The following is a 19,884-nucleotide window of genomic DNA, read 5'->3' on the forward strand; positions in this document are numbered from 1 at the left end:
GGGTTCTGGTCAAGTGAGTATTGGGAGTTAGGTAAGAAGTTAAAAAGCAGGACGACAAGGGCAGTGAGCCCCAGATTACTCACAGATCCGCTCGCAGTGAAAATGGAAATAAAAAGACTAGCCGGATGGATGAGTGCCTGAGGAGCTGGCGGAGGGGTAAGGGTTTTTACGTCTTGGATCATTGGGATCTCTTCTGCAGTAGAGGTGACCTGGACAAGGGGGGCTGGTTACACTTGAACCAGAGGGGTACTAGCAACCTGGGAGGGGGATTTGCTAGTGTTAGCTGGGAGGGCTTAATCTGGTTTGCCAGGCGATTGGGATTCTGAAAAAGAGAGAGACCATCGGCCAGTCAGAGGAAACTTCACAGCCACCGAGAGCAAGTTTCCTATTCAGAATATCCAGGGGCACAGTCAAGGGAGGGAAAAGACATCTGGTTTAAAGGGCATTTATTTCGTGAGGCCTGACAGATAAGGTAGGTGAGCTCAGAGCATGGATTGGCTCTGGGGACTGGGGTGTTATAGCCATAACAGAAACATGGCTGAGAGAAGGGCAGAACTGGCAGCTCAGTGTTGTGACAGAAAGACAAGTAAATGAGGAGGGGAGTGCGCTTTTGATAAGGGAGAGCATAACAACAGTGGTCAGAGAGGATATTCCTAAAGAGTCATCAAATGAGGCCATATGGTTAGGAGTTAGAAAGAAGAAGGGGGCGGTCACTTTGATGGGACTGTATTACAGACTCGCAAATAGCCAGCGGGTATGAGAAGAGTGGATGTGTAGAGAGATTGTATAGCTGTAAGAATAAGAGAGTAGTATTGATTGGAGATTTTAATTTCCCCTGGGTTGACTTGTGAATTTAGAGAATAAAAGGCTCATAGAGGTTACAATTTGTCAAATGGGTCCAAGAAAGTTTCCTTGACCAATATGTAGTCGGTCCTATTCTACTCAGGTGGGCACAACATTGAATCTCCCCTGAGAAAACGAGATGAGGAAGTGACTGATGTGTCAGTCAGAGAGCACTTTAGGTCCAGTGACCGCAACTGTCTTAGTTTTAACATAACTATAAAAATGATAGGAGAGGTCCACAGGTTAGGGAGCTATGCTGGAACACAGCCAGTTTTGAGACCATGAAGCAGGACCTAGCAGAGGTTGGGTGGGTGAGTCTGTTTGAAGGAAAAGAAACGACTGGAAAATGGGAAGCTTTTAAAAGTGTGATACGGAAAATCCAGGGTTAGTATGTACTTGTTAGGGTGAAGTGAAAATAGCAGGTTTAGGGATCCCTGGCTGATGAAGGATATTTAGGCTCTGGGCTGGCAAATGAAGATGGTATACATTGGGTTTAAGGGTTCCGTATCTACCGAACCTCTTCCAGCACTAAAGACAAAATGAATCTATGGAGACCCTATAATCTTCTCAGGCCTCGGCCACACTCCGATCTGTCGAACCCACTCCAGTCCCTGTGACTGTTCCAATCCAGTTCCTCAACGACCTGCGATCTGTGTAACATGCTCTCATCATTGTCACCCACCCTGTCAATGTAAGCTCTTCCAATATTTCCACCCATCTACTCATCTGCATAAACTTCTCCAGCTCTTACACCCCTATCTGTGTTAATGACAACCTCCCCTACAACACTTGCCCACTTAGGCCAAACTGGAGGAGATTGCTAGTGCTCCTTTATCTGTGTAACTTTCTCCAATCAAAATTGCTGTTCTCATCTCCTGGAAAACCTGTCCGATTCCACATCCTCCATGTCTAAATAACACCAGAACCTAAGAATTTCGATATCTCTAAACCTGTTCAGTCCCAACTACCCTCCATATGTATTTTTTCTTCCAGTCTATACAACCTACATTATCTCTGTAATCTGCTCCATTCCCTAAATAGTCCCTGTCAGTATAAACCAGCACTGTTATCCCTGTAAACTGCTCCATCACTCCCAACCTGCCCATCTTCATGAACTCCTGCAGACCCTACAGCTCTTTGCATTTCAGTAACCTCTTGAGGCTCTATGGTCCCCTCTCCTTTTCAAACTACCTGCAGTCCCCAAATCCCTCCCAATATGTGTCCTCTGCTCCAGATCAGGCCATTGTTGTCTCTGTTAACGCCTCCATCTCTGCCAACTCTTCCGATTTGTATAACTTCATTCAGACCCCATACTCTCCAGCTTCCTGAATCCTCTTCCTGCCATTGCAATCAAAATCATGTTTCCGTAAAATCCACCAGTGCTTAAACCCTACCTAACTCAGTAACCTCTTGCAGTCCTAACAAAACACCTAAACTGTGAAACATTTCATTTTGCAACAATCCTCCCTCCTTCCCTCCTCAAATGCGTTCATAATCATGTAACCTCCCAATTACTGAATCCTCCTTTTGGCACTGCAACCCTCCGAATGTCTGCAAATCCTCCTGTCCTGATATCCCTCCCTATCTCTGTAATCCCCACCACCCGCCAGTGCCCATTTGGGGAAGCTAGCAGAGGAGAGAAGAATTGTAGAGTCCGGGCCACGTAACGGAGGTAGAATCTTGGGAATTACAGATTTGGTCTAATGTCTGTGGTGTGCAGATTATTGGAGAGGACTCTGACAGACAGAATTTATGACTACTTGGAAAAGCATAGTTAAATTTTAGACAGTCAGCACGGGTTTGACAGGGGCAGGTCATGCCTCACAAACCTTATTGAATTCTTTGAAGATATGACAGAATATGTTGAAGCTCATACAGAAAATAAGGAGGCATGGGATACAGGGAAATCTGTCTGTCTGGATACAGGATTGGATGGCCGAGAGAAGACAGAGTATGGCAGCAGATAGACAGTATTGAGCCTGGAGCTCAGTGACCAGTGGTGTTCTGTAACAGTCGGCTTTGGGACTCTGCTCTGCTCTCTCTGATTTTTATAAATGACTTGGATGTGGATGTTGGACAGTGGGTTAGTAAGTTTGCCAATCTGGTGGAATTTCATTCTGGAAGGTAGAATTTGAGTACAGAATGCAGGGTGAAAGGCAGAATGCTTGGCCGTATGGAAGATCAGAGAGATTAAGGGGTCCGTGTTCATAGATTCCTCAAAGTTGCCACGCACGTTTATAGGGTTGTTGTGTTTGTTTTCCTTAGCAAGGGGATTTATTTGAAGAACAGTAAGGTTTTACTGCATCTTTATAGCATCCTGGTGAGACCACACTTGGAATATTGTGTTCAGTTCTGGTCCCCTCTATACAGGAAGGATGTGCAAGTTTTAGAGAGCTTACACAGGAGATTTACCAGGATGCTGCCTGGAATGGAGAGCATTTCTTATGAAGAAAGGCCGAGGGAGCTAAGGCTTTTCTCATTGGCGTGAAGAAAGGGGGGGGGGGGGGGCAAGGTGGTAGAGGTGAACAAGATGATGAGAGGCACAGAGTGAGTGAATAGTCAGAGACTTTTTTTCCTTTGGCATAAATGGATATTACAAGGGGGTGTAATTTTAAGGTGAATGGAGGATGGATAAAAGAATAGAGAATGGTAGGTGGTTGGAATGCACTGACTATGGTGGTAGTAAAGTTAGATACTTTCGGGACATTTAATAGACTCTTGGATAAGCACATGGATGATAGTAAAATTAAGCTTATGGAAGTTAGTTTGGTCTTATAGTCGGATAAAATGTTGGCATGGCATCATGGCCAAAGGGTCTTGTGCTGTACTGTTCTGTGTTCTACGTTCCGTATGGTAAACGGGTAATAAGCTCAGATCAGTGTAAAAGGATATGGCATTCAGGAGAAGCTAGTCAACTGGGTACAAAATTGGCTTGATGGTTGGAGACAGAGGGTGATGGAAGACATGTTGTTTTTCTGACTGGAGGCATGTGACCAGCGGTGTAGTGGGTCCCCTGCTGTTTGTCATTTGGGTAAATGGTTTCCTGGTAAGTAAGGTTTTTGGGTGATACTGAAATTGGTGGTAAACTGGACAGTGATGAAGGTTATCTGTGATACAACAGGATGAACAGTACTGCTGGGAGAGTGGGCTGAAGAACAGCAAATGAAGTGGAATTAGATAAATGTGCCATGTTCCATTTTGGTGAAACAAACCAGGGTGGGACTTGTACAGCTGATGTTCGGGCCCTGGGTAGTGTTGTCAGTCAGAGACACGGGGATGCAGGTACACAGTTCTTTGAAAGTTGCATCACAGGCAGGCAGGCTGGTGAAGCAGGCGTTTGGGATGGTTCCCTTCATTGGGCAGAGCATGGAGAGTAGGAGTTGGGATGTCATGTTGTATCTGTACAAGACATTGGCGAGTCTACCATAAATACATTGCTGATCAGTAGGAAGAACTCATCAGGTTCACTTCCCAGCTTTAGGGAAGGACAACAAATATTCTCACATGGTCTGGCCAACATGTGACTCCAGACCCACAACAAGAGGGCTGACTGAGCTATCCTCTGGGTAGTTAAGAGTGGGGTCAAGGAATGTAAGTCCAGGCAGTGACACCCACATCCCATAAATGATTAAATAAAAATTCATATGTCCCTCCCTACCTCTGCAAACCCCTCCAGCTGCAACACTCGTACTTAGTTTGAAACACACTTCAGGCCCTGACCACTCTCTGTAACACTCTCACTACCACCAGCACCTTCACCTCTCCCTGTTCCTATTGTGACACTATACCCTCACAGGGATTCCTCTTCCAATTGCCCTCCTCCTGCTAACAGACCCTTTGCAACCCCTTTAACACTTACTCCTAAAGCACACCCGCACTTCAGGATTTTAAGTACTTTTTGGTGATCTTCTCAGCCTCATAATCTAATGTGATCCATTTTGTCCTGAGTCAGGGACAGGTGTGAGTTTCTTGTTAAGATTTTGTCTGTTTCAATGGAATATCCTTTTGTTCAGTGATTTTCACTGTTCCTTCAAAAGTTTACCACTGTTCATTTACGCACACACATGTTTCAGTCTGTTAGGCTGTTTACCTTGGTCAGTTCTTCTCTCAAACTCATGCAATTGGCAATTTTTGTTTTTAGTTGTAGCTTGTCCTTTCTGTGATTCACTTTAAAACTTTATATTTCTTTAAACTGCATTTTATCACAATTTCCCAGACGATCTCTCCAGGTGACATCACTCATTCACTAAGTTTCATCACGCAACGGTCGATCTGACTTAGTTACATCCCGAGCCAGTTGCACAATGTGTTATTTAAAGAAACACTGAAAAAAATTCTCCGAACTTCCCTTCCAATATCACTGTTGTCAGTGTGATTGTCAAGATTATGCGAATTTTGAATTTTCACTGAATTTTTCGTAATGCCTTTATTAAAAATTCCAGTGAGTTCCTGTGTAATGCAGTGATGATCAATGAAATGCTGTTCAGTGGCCTAAAACTGTTCTGCTGCTGGTGTCCTTGGCAAGTAGTAGCCAGAATTTACATTCAGACTGACTCTACTTCATGATCTGCGGCCAAATACTTTCTCTGTAATGCCTTTGTTATCAATTATTGTTAGCGTTGTCCACTTTGCATGAGTTTCCACAAAGTTGTGAACCATTTGAATTTTTATGTCCACCTTTTTTCACCCTGTAACCACGTCACCCTGGTGTCTAACTCTCTTTTATCTCTGTCACAAATTCATCTACCTTATGGCAGAGACTTTGTCCATTCCAAAAAAAAACATAATTTAACTGTTTCCTACAATTTCCTGTCACAAATTGATTCGCTGACGTACAGTTTTAGTTAAACTTGGTCCCATCCTGTTCCTTTCTGCTTGTTTTCAGCGACATCCCCATGCTGTTGCAAAGCTTCACCTTTTCTATTTGGATTTGGAAAGCTCCTTTCACCTGAACCCTGTCCCTGCATCCTCTCTGTCAGTTTAAAGCCCTGTCCCTAAACCTACCGACGTGATTGGCCAGGACACTGGTCCCAGCATACTTCCAGTGGGACAATCCGAATGGTTTATTTTTAAACTCAGGTATGGGATGTTGGTGTCTCTGTCTGACCAGCCTTTACTGCACAGCCCTCGCTGCCCTTGAGCTGAGTAATTTGCTCGGCCATTTCAGAGGCAAACACTTTGCTGTGGGGATGTCGGACAAACCATGTGAGCATGGCCGTTGCCCCCTAGTGTATTTTTGATGAACAAACATTGTTTTGGACATCAGCAATGATTTCAGACTTATTCATAGATTGTTAATTGCAATTTTAAAAAAAATGATTATTGCAAATTCCACCATTTCTGATGGTGGGATTTAAACCTGCCTCCACAGAACATTGGGTGAGCATTTGGATACATGCTCTTGCAACAATACCACGAGGCCATCACTTCACCTACTCAAAGGTTGCTCATTCCTGAGCACTGACACCAGGGCATCAGGAACCTAAACCTGTTCTTCCTACATGATTGTTTCGTTATGAAATTTTCCTGCCCTCTGGTGCTATCACTCAGACTCTCTTCATGTGGTATCCCTCACTGTGAGGGTCGAATTGCTGCCTCTGTCAGCGTCTCTCACTCTTGCAGCTTCTCCGGATCCTGAGCCAATTTAAGTCTTTACTCCAGAGAGACGCAGCAGCATATGCAAGAGATGGAGACAGGGTTTTTCAGATCTCTGTTGGACTTAGTGCCATTCTCCATGTGTATCCCTCACGGGATCTGTCTAATTTCCCAAATTGTTGATTCCTCTGACTCCTGTAGGTATTAGGAACGGCCTGACTCAATAGACTTCCCAGCTGCTGGATGTCTCGTCCATCGCCACATTGAAGATGGTTGATCAGCCAGGGAGACAAAGAGAAGGGAGATTTGGAGTGTTCAATAAATCCTGCAGTGAGGTAAGATCACTCCAGTGAACAGAGCAGACAGCAAAGACAGAGCTCCCAACATCAGATAACAAAACATGACATAGATACAGTGCTGGAGGGGGTGCACAGTACAGACACACCCCAGGCTCAATCAAAACCTTATAGTAAGTTCTGCTGTGCTAAGACTCACTACTCTGCAACAATCTATCTATGGAATGTCATGGTGACTTAGTGTCTTCAATAATTTGTAACTCCTATAACAGTTCCTGTCCCGGTAACATCCTCCCTTCCCTATACTCCCTCCACATATTGGAATCCTCCCTTCCCTATACTCTCTCCACATATTTGGATTGTACTGCATTCCTGACTACCAGCCCTATCGCTGTAACTTGCTTCAGTGTCTATAACGTGCCTTATCTCAGTAGTCTCCTACAATAACAGGAGACAGGGTCATCCAGCACGGAACAGGTTCCTTCGATCGAACTAGTCCATGCTGAACAGAGTCTATGAACGAGTCGCGTTTCCCTGCATTTGACCCATATCCCTTCAAACCTTCTCCTCTCCATGTACCTGCACAAATGTCTTTTCCATGTTGTTATTGTACTTTTCTCTATCACTTCCCCTCGAATCCCATTTCCTACCTGCACTGTACTCTGTGTGGAAAATCTTCTCCTCCAAATTCTTTGAAGTTTTTTTTCTCTCCCATCTCCTACTTATATCCTCCAGACACAGAACATAAGAACATGACAGTACAGTACAGGCCCTTCGGCCCTCAATGTGTGCTAACCTGTGGACCCAATCTGAAGCCCATCTAACCTTCCCTATTCCATTCTCCCATGGCTATCAGTGATAGAAATATCTCTTTATGGGACCCCACAATTTCTTCCTGAGCTTCCCGCAATATCCTGGGATATACATGATTAGTTCCCAAGGATTTGTCCATCTTATACGCATTATAGAACCTTCACTACCGCCTGTTATGTTAAGTGGAGTCTTTTGAAGACGTTATTGTTCCTTATTCCCTGACTTCCTCAGTATTTCTCCAAGTTAAGTTCAAACATGAAATTTTTGTTCAGGATCTCACCCATCTTCTGTGTTTCCACACTTGGATGGCCCCATTCGTCGTCAAGGAGCCACATTCTTCCCCTAGTTAATCTCCTGAAGAATATACTTGAAGAATCACTTTGGATTTTCCTCAGCCTGATCTGCCAATGCTTTCTGTAGTCCCCTTTGTGCCCTCCTGATTTCCCTCTTAAGTGAATACTCCACCTGCAATGTTCTTCAATAGATTCCCTGAATCCAGCTGGCTATGTGGCATGTGCCCCCTTTTTGTTGACCACAGTCTCAATACCCCCAGTCATCAGTGTATCTCACTTGTGTCAGCATTGTCCTTCACACTAACAGAAATATGATATCCCTCAAATATCATTTTATCGCTCTTTTGAAAGCTTCCCACCTGCCTGACGTCCCTTTACCTGCAAATAGCCTCCACAATCAATTGCCAAAAGCTCTTCACTAATACCTTCTGGATTGCGGCAAGACAAATTTTGATCTTTAACTTGTGGACTAGGCTTGTGCATTTCCATCGCTATATTCAAACTAATACAATTGTGCTCACTTTGCCAAAGTGTTGTCCCACTAGTGCCTCAGTCCCTTTCCCTACCTTGTTCCCCAAGGCGGAGTCAGGTTTTACCCCTTCCTGCAGTCCAACCATTTACATTCTGACTGAGACATTTTTCTTGTGCATGCCTAACAAATCCCACCCATTCAAGCTCTGAGCACTCTGGCAGTCCCAGACTAGGTTTGGAAAGTTAAAATCCCTGACCATTCCAACCCTATCATTCTTACAGATATCTGAGATCTCCTGACATATTTGCTGCTCAAACTCTCGCTGACTGTTGGCAGCCTGTAGTACAGTCATATCAAACTGATCACCCGTTCCCATATCTCAATTGCACCATTATAGCTTCAATGGGTGTTCCCCAGGAATATCCTCTCCAAGTGCTGCAGTGATATTTCACTGATCAAAAACTCCACCCCCTCCTCTCTCACCTCCTGTTCTATCCTCCCTGTGGAATCTGTACCCTGGAACATTGAGCTCCCAGTCCTGTCCCACTCTCAGGTGGGTTTCTGCCATGTCTATGGTATTCCAGTCTCATGTTCTCATCCATGCGCCGACTTCATTTGCTTTAATTATTAGGCCTTTTATTTTGAAATAAATGCACTTTAATCAATCAGTTTTCCCTCAATGTCTGCTGTGCTCTTTCCTGATGTTTTTACTTAAGTTCCTGTCTTGAAATTCTGTCCCCGCCTCGACCTTCAGACTGCAGCCTGGCACCATCCACCTCACTATGGACAACACCCTCAGCTTTCATGTCATCTGCAACCCTACTAATGATACCTTCTGCTTTCACATCAGAGTTATTATGTATATAATAAACAGCAATGGCTCCCGTACAGATCCCTGTGGTACACCCGTTAGTGAAAGAATTTCAATTGTAAAAACAGCCCTCCACCAGTTGTGGATCCTGTTTGCCAAATTGCCTTGGATCCTATTGGTCTGTTTGACCAGCCTTCTATATGGGATCTTGTGAAACGATGTAATGAACTCCATGTAACCCACATCATCTGCGCAGCCCTCATCAAAATCCTCAATCATAATTTCAAATATAAATCTCAGCTGAATTTGGGAAAGGATCATACTCTACCAAATGAATGATGAGTATCCCAAATCGATCTCTGCCTTTCCAATTTTTGATTCATTCTGTTCCTCAGAATTGTTCCCAACAATTTCTCTCCCCCTGCTGTCAGACTGTCTGCTCTGTAATTAGCTGGCCTATCCCTGCTGCCCTTCTTGAACAAAGGAACCACATTAGCGATCCTCCAGTCATTCCCCACTTTATCAGTGGCCAGCAAAGTATTAAATATATCCACCAGGGTCCGAGCAATCTCCTCCCTTACCTCCCATAGCAGCGTGGGATACATTCAATTGGGCACTGGGGATTTCTCCACATTTAAGCCTGTGAAAACATAAAATACCTCTTCCTTATTGATCGTAATATGTTTGAGAAAATCACCATCCCAACTGAAATGCCGAGCTACGATGCCTTGCTTCTGTGTGAATACAAATGGGAAGTATTCATTGAAGACCTCACCTACTTCCTCTGGCTTCATGTCCAGATTGTCCCTTTGCATTTCTTTGTGAAAACAATTGAGACTGATTGATTTGCTGCAGACAACATCCACCAGTCATCATGGGTACGGTGATCGAGTTGTGCGTCTATCCCTGTCAAATGCTTTATTGCGCTGGTGAGGCTTACAGCTTGGTGATTTTGTGGGAAATACAGCAACGCAGCTGAGATCCGGCATGGGACCGACGAGTTGATGTTCCATGACAGCGATGGCCGGCTTTCGAATGAATACACATCTGAATCGATCATGTGACAAGTTCTTGCAGACGGTGAAAGCAAAAGCCACGACAAACGTTGACATAGCACAGCTGACGAGACAAGCGCTGCAGATGATCAGAGTGCGGAACGAACCCACGACCTCGGCATTATTAGTATCACGCTCGAACCAGCTGAGCTAACCGAACAACAAACCCCCACCCCCCCCGCTTCAAAGCATATGCCTATATTGCCGACGCTCATAACCACGGCGGCTATTGTAACGTACCTTCAACGATCGCTCACTGTGCTTGAAAATTCCAATACTTTTAAGGAATTTGGATGTGTATTTGAATAGGAATGGTTTAGAGAGACATGAGTCAAGTGCATGCAATCGTGGCTGGATCAGTTGAGGATATCTGTTCGCAATGGATGAGCCAGACCGGAGATTGTGTTTTCAGTGCTGTCCATATCTAATGGCTCTATGATATTGCAGGTGAAATGATAAAAGAGATGAATAAGCGATGGTCGGCTTTCAAATGAATACACATCTGAATCGATCATGTGACAAGTTTTTGCAGACGGTGAAAGCAAAAGCCACGGAAAACCTTGACACAGCACAGTCGACGAGACGAGCGCTGCACATGGTCAGTGCGGGGATTGAACCCACGACCTTGGCGTTATTAGCACCAGGCTCTAACCAGCTGAGCTAACCAACCTACATTGACTCTTCGTCAAAACAAAGGCTTATATTGCCTGCGCTCACAACCACGGCGGCTATGCGTTTTCCGATTTGCAATCGATCGCACGATCGTCTGAAGTATTTCCTTCCGTTGCAAAACAAAAAAAAATTGACTTTTCCGAACGCGCACACTCGAGCTAACCATTTGCTCTGATATCCAAAATTAAGCACAAAGTTCGGACGCATGCAATTTCAATCTCAATGCCACCAGCTCAGCTGCAGCTTGTCATGTTGACAAATATCATCTGGTTGAAACGTACCTTCAACGATCGCTCACTCTGCTTCTGGAAACTCACAGACCTTTGGAGTCAGGGTTATGTGCTGCTCATAAACTGCTGCGAACCTTATGCCAAATGCATTGGAATTGTAACCCAACTGTGGGATTCTTTCAGCTCCCGAAGGATGTAGTTGCTTTAGAGTCAGCAACAGCGCAGAACTCAATTGCACGTTTTGCTCAATAACTCATGTTGCTTTTGCAATCTTCGTTTGACAGCATATTTTGCAGGTTATCACGCCTTCCTGCAGCGTTTGTCAGCGACAGGTCAGCTGCTAAGATGACTGCTTCAGACAGCATGCTACATCCTACATTTGAAAATGGAAAAGGTGCAAACGCTTACAGGCTGAACACTCTCTCACTATTTTGCCTGGCGCGTCAGAGGCTGGGAGCTGACCTTATGGAGGTTTTTCAATCATGAGGGGCATTTTTCGGGTAAATAGATAAGTTCGTTTCGCTCAAGTGGGGCAGTGCAGCACGACAGGGTATAAATCTGGTGTGGGAGGGTGAGAATTCGACAGGCAGTGAGGAGCAACGGCGTCACGCAAAGGGTGGTGAGTGTCTGCAATAAGTTGCCGGACGAGCTGGTGATGGCTGGTACAATTCCAATACTTTGAAGGAATTTGGATGTGTATTTGAATAGGAATGGTTTAGAGAGACATGAGTCAAGTGCATGCAATCGTGGCTGGATCAGTTGAGGATATCTGTTCGCAATGAATGAGCCAGACCGAAGATTGTGTTTTCAGTGCTGTCCATATTTAATGGCTCTATGATATTGCAGGTGAAATGATAAAAGAGATGAATAAAATAATGACGTAAAATTGTCTGAAGTTGTTAAATTCAAACAACTTCAGATAATTTTATTTCAATTATTTTACTTAGCTTTTTTATTTGCGTTTTTCTCACTGTTGTGTACCTCTTATTTCTTGATTGTCTCTCTTTCTGTCGCTTCCCACTCTGTCAATACATTTTTCCTCTCCTCTTCCCGCTTTGCTACGCTTCTTCCCTGTTTTCCATTTTGTCTCTGTTTCACACATCCCCCACATATTTTGTCTCGTAACACTGGCTTCAGCCTTGGTCATTCGCAGCTCCTAGTCTCCCTTTAATCTCTCCGTGCACTGTCATTATCACCTTTGCATCTGGAGCCCTGACTCACCTTCTCTCAGCCTGGTGTTAATAGCTCTGTAAATCTCCCCTTTTTTCAAAATCCTTAACAAAGGGTCAGTTAGACTCGAAACGTCACTCTTTTCTCTCCTTGCAGATGGTGCCAGACCTGCTGAGATTTTCCAGCATTTTCTCTTTTGGTTTCGAATTCCAGCATCTGCAGTAATTTGCTTTTATTAATGACTGTGATGTTGCTGGGGATATGATGACTCCAGTGTCGATGCATGAGAGGTGAGCAAGCGAATGAATTCCCTCTGGAAGTCGCGGGAAATGTAGTAACAGAGATCCAGGAAAATGAGTTGAACGAATCTTTGAAGTGAATTGAAGCCTGAATTCTGGTTCTCCTCCGAGACTGTGCCAGGTCGACTTAATACTTTATATATTTCATGTTTTGCATTTCTTTGTGAAAACAATTGAGACTGATTGATTTGCTGCAGACAACATCCACCAGTCATCATGGGTACGGCGATCGAGTTGTGCGTCTATCCCTGTCAAATGTTTTATTGCGCCGCTGAGGCTTTCTGCTTGGTGATTTTGTGGTTTGGTGGGACACATTGTTTGGAAATACAGCAACGCAGCTGAGATCCGGCATAGGACCAACGAGTTGATGTTCCATGACAGCGATGGTCGGCTTTCAAATGAATACACATCTGAATCGATCATGTGACAAGTTTTTGCAGACGGTGAAAGCAAAAGCCACGGAAAACCTTGACACAGCACAGTTGACGAGACGAGCGCTGCACATGGTCAGTGTGGGGATTGAACCCACGACCTTGGCGTTATTAGCACCAAGCTCTAACCAACTGAGCTAACCGACGTGCGTTGTCTTTTTGTCAAAACAAAGGCTTATATTGCCTGCGCTCACAACCACGGCGGCTATTCGTTTTCTGATTTGCAATCGATCGCACGATCGTCTGAAGTATTTCGTTCCGTTGCAAAGTTTTTTAACAAAAAAAAATTGACTTTTCCGAACGCGCACACTCGAGCTAACCATTTGCTCTGATATCCAAAATTAAGCACAATGTTCGGACGCATGCAATTTCAATCGCAATGCCACCAGCTCAGCTGCAGCTTGTCATGTTGACAAATATCATCTGGTTGAAACGTACCTTCAACGATCGCTCACTGTGCTTCTGGAAACTCGCAGACCTTTGGAGTCAGGGTTATGTGCTGCTGATAAACTGCTGCGAACCTGCTGTGTTCCCCCGTCTCCTCCCATTCTGTCTGTTACCCCCTCTCTCTCGCCAGCCCTTTGTTGGTCACCACCACCCCTGTTGCCGCCACGCATCGTTCTGTCCCCGCATCTGTCGGTCTGTCGCGCCCTCAGTCTTTCCCCCTCTCTGTCAGTCACTCCCCCGTCGGTTGCACACCCATCATTCCCCCCCCCCCCCATGTCAGCTGCACCCCCTCGGTCTGCTCCCCCTCTCTGTCGGTTGCCCCCCCTCCCCCCAACCGTCAGTCGCCCCCTCTGTTCCCCTCCTCTCTAATCCTACTTTCTGTCCTCACCCATTTCTGTCCCACCAGTCTCAATCCACCTATCCTCTCTGTCCCTCCGCCCACCCCCTCCCAGTCCCCTAGTTCTGTACTCCCCCACTGGAGGGAAAATATCTTCTCTATTTACCCTATCCATGCCCGGCCTGATTTTAAAAGTCTCTTTCAGGTCACCGTTCAGCCTCTGATGCTCCAAGGAAAACAGCCTATCCAACCCTGGCAAAATCCTATAATTCTGTTCTGACCCATTTCAAGTTTGAGAACATCCATGTGATCGGAAGGAGACCAGAATTGCATGGAATATTACAAAAGTTGCCAAATCAATGCCCTGTACAGCCGCAATATGACCTCCCAACCCCTATACTCAATGCTCTGACCAATAAAGGCTAGCAGACAAACTACCTTCTTCACTAATCTATCTACTTGCTACTCTACTTTCAAGGAAGTATGAGCCTGCACTCCAAGGTCTCTTTGTTTAGCAGCACTCCCCACGAACTTACTATTAACTGTATACGTCCTGCTAAAGTTTGCTTTTCCAAAATGCAGCAGCTCACATTTTTCTAAACTGAACTCCTCAGCCCATTCACCCATCTGATCCAGATCCTCTTGTACCCGGAGGTAATCTTTTTCACTGTCTACTACACCTCCCATTTTGGTGTCATCTGCAAACTTACTAACAATACCTCTTATGTTCACATCCAAATCATTGATATAAATGGAGAAAAGTAGTGGATCCAGCACCGATCGTTGTGACACTCCACTGGTCTCAGGCCTCCAGCCTGAAAAGCACCCGCTGCCTTCTACGTTCGAGCCAGTTCTGTACTCCATACGATCTAGCCTTGCTGACCAGTCTCCCATGAGGAACCTTGTCGAATGCCTTACTGAAGTTCATGTAGATCATGTCCATGCTCTGACCTCAGCAATCCTCTTTGTTACTTCTTCAAAAAAACTGAATCAAATTCATGAAGTATCATTTCCCATGAACACAGCTGTTATTAATATCCAGGATTTAACTCTGTACATTGGGGTCTGCGTTGCCCAGTTATAGGTGTTAATGTTCTGGATGAAGTTCAAGTACACCAGCATTTTGTCAGTGACTGTGTATTGAGTCTTGTTAATGTCACCAACCCAGGTGAGTTCCTTTTGAAAAGCAGTCCCTGTATCCCTTGCCCACCAGGAAATAGTGTAAGTGTCCTTACCTCTGGACTAGGAGGATCAGGCTCAGAGTTGAGTAACAGCATCTTTGAAGAGGCTGATTAGTAAACGTGCCCAAGCCACCAGGCCATACTGCCTCCCAGCTGTCCCTGCCTGAGCCTCTAAACAGAACCTTCCTGTAGTTTCTCTCCTGTCAGACTCTCCCATTGCTCAGTTTGTCCAGGATTCCCTCCTGCAGCTGCACTGCTCCTGTCCCTCACTGACCTGTCCATCCTCCAGTGTCCTCCACATTCATTCATTGTTTACAATCCCATTACCATAGTTCTCCAGCCCCGCCCCTTCCTGTCCATAGAGATGGCTCAGTGGTTAGCACTGCTGCCTCACAGCACCAAGTACTCTGGTCCGATTCCGGCCAAACCCTGAGTTTGTGCATTCTTCCCGTGTCTGAGCGGGTTTCCTCCGGATGCTCCGGTTTCTGCCCACAATCCAAAGATGTGCAGGATGGCTGAACTGGCCATTCTAAATTGCCCATTATATTAGTTAGAGGGCATGGGTCTGTATAAGTTACTGTTTGGAGGGTCATTATGGACTTGTTTGGCCGAAGGGCCTGTTTCCATACTGTAGGGATTCTGATATATTGGGCAGCAGCTGCTGTCAATCACCCAGGCTCCTGTATGATCGGGAGCACGTACTGTAGGAGGGGAGACCAGTGTATGGGCACAGTGCTGGCCAATTGTGGGAGTATGCACAGTGCCTGGGAAGGAGGCTGTGGTTGTGAGGGATTAATCTGTCATTGGCAGCTTCCTCCCTCTGGGATCAGGACCTAGGGGAATGGCCTTTTTCTTGCTATCCTGACATGTGATCAGACTATCAGTGGTGCAGTGTTTTGCAAAAAGTTATCAGAACTTTTCTGTGAAGATTCAGGGTTGTTATGGAAAGGGACAAGGATGGGGCTGCAATTGGAGTTCTAATTTGGCTCATTTTAGTAAGATGGGTCTTGGCCAGAGTGTGCAGGATGGTTCTCATCAGGAGCTAGGAAACTGAATTCGAAGAGAGAGTGTGAGAGAACAGGGTATGGAGGAAAGGAGTGGGGGAATTGGTTTGGATTTCAGCTCACAGAAGAGAGAAATTGTGAGACTGAGGTTTAAAGCTTTGGGGGAACAAGGAAACTGCAGGTTAGTCCTACAATTGTCTTATGAATTTCCATCCTGTATTAACGGTGGTAACTTGTGTGCTCTGTTGTCTGGTACTGAAAGGGTGGATTTGCAGATGAGAAATTCAAATTGAACTTCATGTTCAGTTTTGATAGTTACTTGATCCGTGCCGATCTGAATATCATTGGCCTTTTCATGTGGAAGGAAAGGTGTGTATTCTGTCCGTGGGCGAATATTTCAAATCAGTGTGACTGCAAAAGTACTGAGACACAGCCAAGTCCATGTCAGCATGGTGAGTGTGGAGAGAGATTTAATTTGTTTTTGAAAGTTTGAAAAATCATGGCACATCTCCCAGGAACAATTAAGCCACAACTTTGCTTTGTAGAAGGACAAGTCTTTAATTAACCATGCAACCAGAAAGACACAAGGATACCTGCACCATGGGAAATACTATGGAAACGGGATTGTTGTAAAGGAGTTCATTCTCGATCATGGATTGTAATCCATGGGCGTTGTCGGTTCCAGCGCCGTGGGGCAATACTGGAAATATGAGGAATGTAATGTAGGTTTCAGTTATTAAACTGTAAAAAGTGCAGAACAATTTACAAGGATGTTGGCAGGGCTCAGGGGTCTGAGTTATAGGGAGAGGTTGGACAAGCGAGGATTTTTTTGTTTAGAGCAGAGGAAACTGAGGGGGTACTGTTCTAGAAGTGTATAAGACTATGAGAGGCATGGATAAGGTGAATGCAGTCAGTCTTTTTCCCAGGAACCCAAGGATTGGACGGCTTGATTGGATCAGTTGAAGGTTAGAGGAGAAAAAAACAAAGGGAAGCTGAGGGGCAACTGTTTTACCCAGTGGTGGTATGTATATGGACTGAGCTGCCAGTGGAAGTGGTTCAGGCAGGAACACTCAACAACAGGTAAAAGACATTTGGAACAAATACATGGATAGGAAAGGGTCAGAAGCAGATGGGCCAAGTGCAGGGAAATGAGGTTAGTGTGGATGGACATTCTGGTCAGTTTGGGCCAGTTTGGGCCAAAGGGCCTGTCTCTGCTGTAGGATGCTATGACTCTAAGTGCATTTGCTATTTCTCCCCCTAACCCTGTTGGTATCTTGGGATGTATTCCGTCAGGGCAATGAGACTTGTCTACCTTTAGCTCCATTAACTTGCCCAGCTCTAACACTTTCACGATAATGGTTATTATCGAGGTCGTCACCTTCCTACGTCTCCTGATCAATTACTGCCATGCTCCTTGTATCCTCCACTGTGAGACTGACTGCTGTGTACTCATATTCCTGAACCCTGCTGGATAGGGATAACTCGGCGCAGAACTTAGAGGTCTTCTTTGTGTCTTTATTGATGTGGAGAGTGTACATGCAAAACACCTCCAGGCAGCATCAGGTAACTCCCCGCCTGTCCGATGTGCCACTCCCATTCTTATAACTTTGTGGCTTGTGACTTTGAATAGAGACTGTCTCTCTGTATTATTTCCATGGCAACGGCAGTTAGAAAGTCTAGTTCAGTTCAGCACTTTATGGTTAAATCACACACCCCTCCCCCCACGCCCCATGGATCCCTAAAGTATCTGACAGGCGCTTCAGTTTCAGTGGGGCTGTCTATCAGGATTCTGATGTGGAGGAGCCGGTGGTGGGGTGGACAAAGTTTAAAAACCACACATCACCAGGTTATAGTCCAACAGGATTATTTGCAAGTACAAGCTTTTGGAGTGTGCTGTGATTTTTAACTTGATCAGGATTATCTCTATGGTAACAGTGAAGTGCTTCAGCAATTACAGAGGCCATATGTTCCCCACACAATAGGTTCCCCTCGAGCAGTGTAAACTGGTATTCTGGCCCTGGGGATAGCTACTCATCACTTTTCTCTCCCAATCCCATCTAGCTTTCTGTTGATCTTTAAAGTTTTTCTAATCTCCTTGGACTTTGGCAATTTGTATGCATTCTATTTCAGTTTGATAAGACTCCCTTATTTCCTGAGCCACCCATGGCAGATGACTCCTTTTCCTACAGTCCTTCCTTTTCCCTGATATATACTTTTGCGGAGCATTTCAAAAAATTGCTTTGATATTCCCGCACTCTCTGTCAACTTTCCCACCATAAAGTCTTTGTTTCCAGTCTACGTTAGCCAACTCCTGCCTCATCCTATTGTAGTCTCCTTTTGTTTAAGCACTGGATCTTGGGAGTGGATCTAATCTTCCAGCTTTCCATCTGTGGCCTTGGCTTTGTAATAAAATACAGGATAGATATTCTCAAAACTCTGGATGCTGCGAATGTACTACGCAGTCTAAAACCATAAATCCCTGTCTCCCCTCAGTTTAAAATTGCAAAATCATTAGCTCCTACACGTGTCCTTACTATCTAAGATTGGAATGCTAATCCACCCGACTATCTGTCATTTTCCGAAAATCTCCTTTGGTGAAGGTAGTGATTTTTGGATTCAGCTTTCCAGTTATTACCGTAAGAAGATAAGCACTGGGCACAGGAGAGGCAATGCAGCCCTTCAACCCAGCTCCACCATCTAATACGGTGATGATTGAGCTCACCTCGGTCTCAGCTGGATGTTCCCACCTGCTCTCTCTCACCCTTCATCTCATTGCAAATACAACATCTGTATCTCTTCAAATTGGCTCATTGTCCTGGCATCCACCACATTTTGAACAGGGAATTCCATAGATTCACAACACATTGAGACAAGTATATTCTTCTTCATGAGAATAGAATAGAGTCCCTATAGTGCAGAAACAGTATTCATCCATCGAATCCACACCACCCCTATAATGAGAATCCCATTCAGACCCACTTGTTCCCTGTAACATTGCATTTCCCATGGCTAACGTGCATGGACACTCAGCAATTTAGCATGGGCAATCCACCTAACCTGCACATCTTTGGACTGTGTGAGGAAACTGGAGAACTGCACGAAAACATGCAAACATGGGGAGAATGGGTAAACTCCACACAGTCACCTCTGGTCTCTGATGCTGTGAGACAGCAGTGCTAGCCACTGAGCCACCACTGCTTAAAACCTACTGCGCCTTATTAACCTCCCAATTCTCCAGTTGGCTGAATCTATGTTCCTCACGTCAGAAATCAGGTTGTCTAAGCGGATGTCTCAGTAAATCCCAGTGACGGCCCACATGTCCCGTGTGTCTGAATGGGGATCCGATACACAACATCCTCCATCCCACACTTTTCATTCACGTTCCAGAGACAGGGCTCCAGTGGCTGCATGAGGACTGCAACTCCCAAATTCCGAGGCAGGGACCAAACGTCTGTGGGGAAACGTGGCACTGCACACGTGCAGAATGTGGGTGGGTTTTGGAGCATGTGCTTTGGTGTAACTAGTGGAAAGTATTTCACACAGTGATTGTCTGGAGGAGGAACGTATTTGCTTGTAGTATTGGTCTGTTGGGGGGTTAAAGTGTCACCACACCCACATGGGACCAAGTTACATTCCCAACTTGTCATAACCCTGGAACCGACCAATGAGAAACAAAGAAGGCTCTGACCTATTCTCCCAGACTGAAGGTTCCTCTTCTGTCCAGGATCTGCCACCTCCCTTTCTGTTTCCTTTAGTTTCATTCTGCTGTTACATTATTGACTTGCAGTAACTGAAGGGAAAGGAAGTGAACCCAGAAAGGTTGCAGAGTCCAACGAGGGATGGGAAGTGGTGGCATGGATCTGTTTATCAACAACTCCATGAGAATGGGGAGGGTGTACACTCAGGAGTAGCAGAGCCAGAATGGTGGGAGAGAG

The 19,884-nt window shown here is 45.2% G+C and overlaps 2 non-coding genes across 2 annotated transcripts; both read right to left on the reverse strand.

Annotated features, from left to right (window-relative positions):
* Positions 1-10,774: 10,774 nt before the first annotated feature.
* On the reverse strand, positions 10,775-10,848 carry trnai-aau (transfer RNA isoleucine (anticodon AAU)). The gene has a single exon. It is a non-coding gene; the product is annotated as a tRNA-Ile (tRNA).
* Positions 10,849-13,053: 2,205 nt separating this feature from the next.
* trnai-aau (transfer RNA isoleucine (anticodon AAU)) lies at positions 13,054-13,127 on the reverse strand. Its single transcript has one exon. It is a non-coding gene; the product is annotated as a tRNA-Ile (tRNA).
* Positions 13,128-19,884: the final 6,757 nt, after the last annotated feature.

This window comes from Hemiscyllium ocellatum, unplaced genomic scaffold (assembly GCF_020745735.1).
Source record: "Hemiscyllium ocellatum isolate sHemOce1 unplaced genomic scaffold, sHemOce1.pat.X.cur. scaffold_435_pat_ctg1, whole genome shotgun sequence".
Lineage (NCBI taxonomy): Eukaryota > Metazoa > Chordata > Chondrichthyes > Orectolobiformes > Hemiscylliidae > Hemiscyllium > Hemiscyllium ocellatum.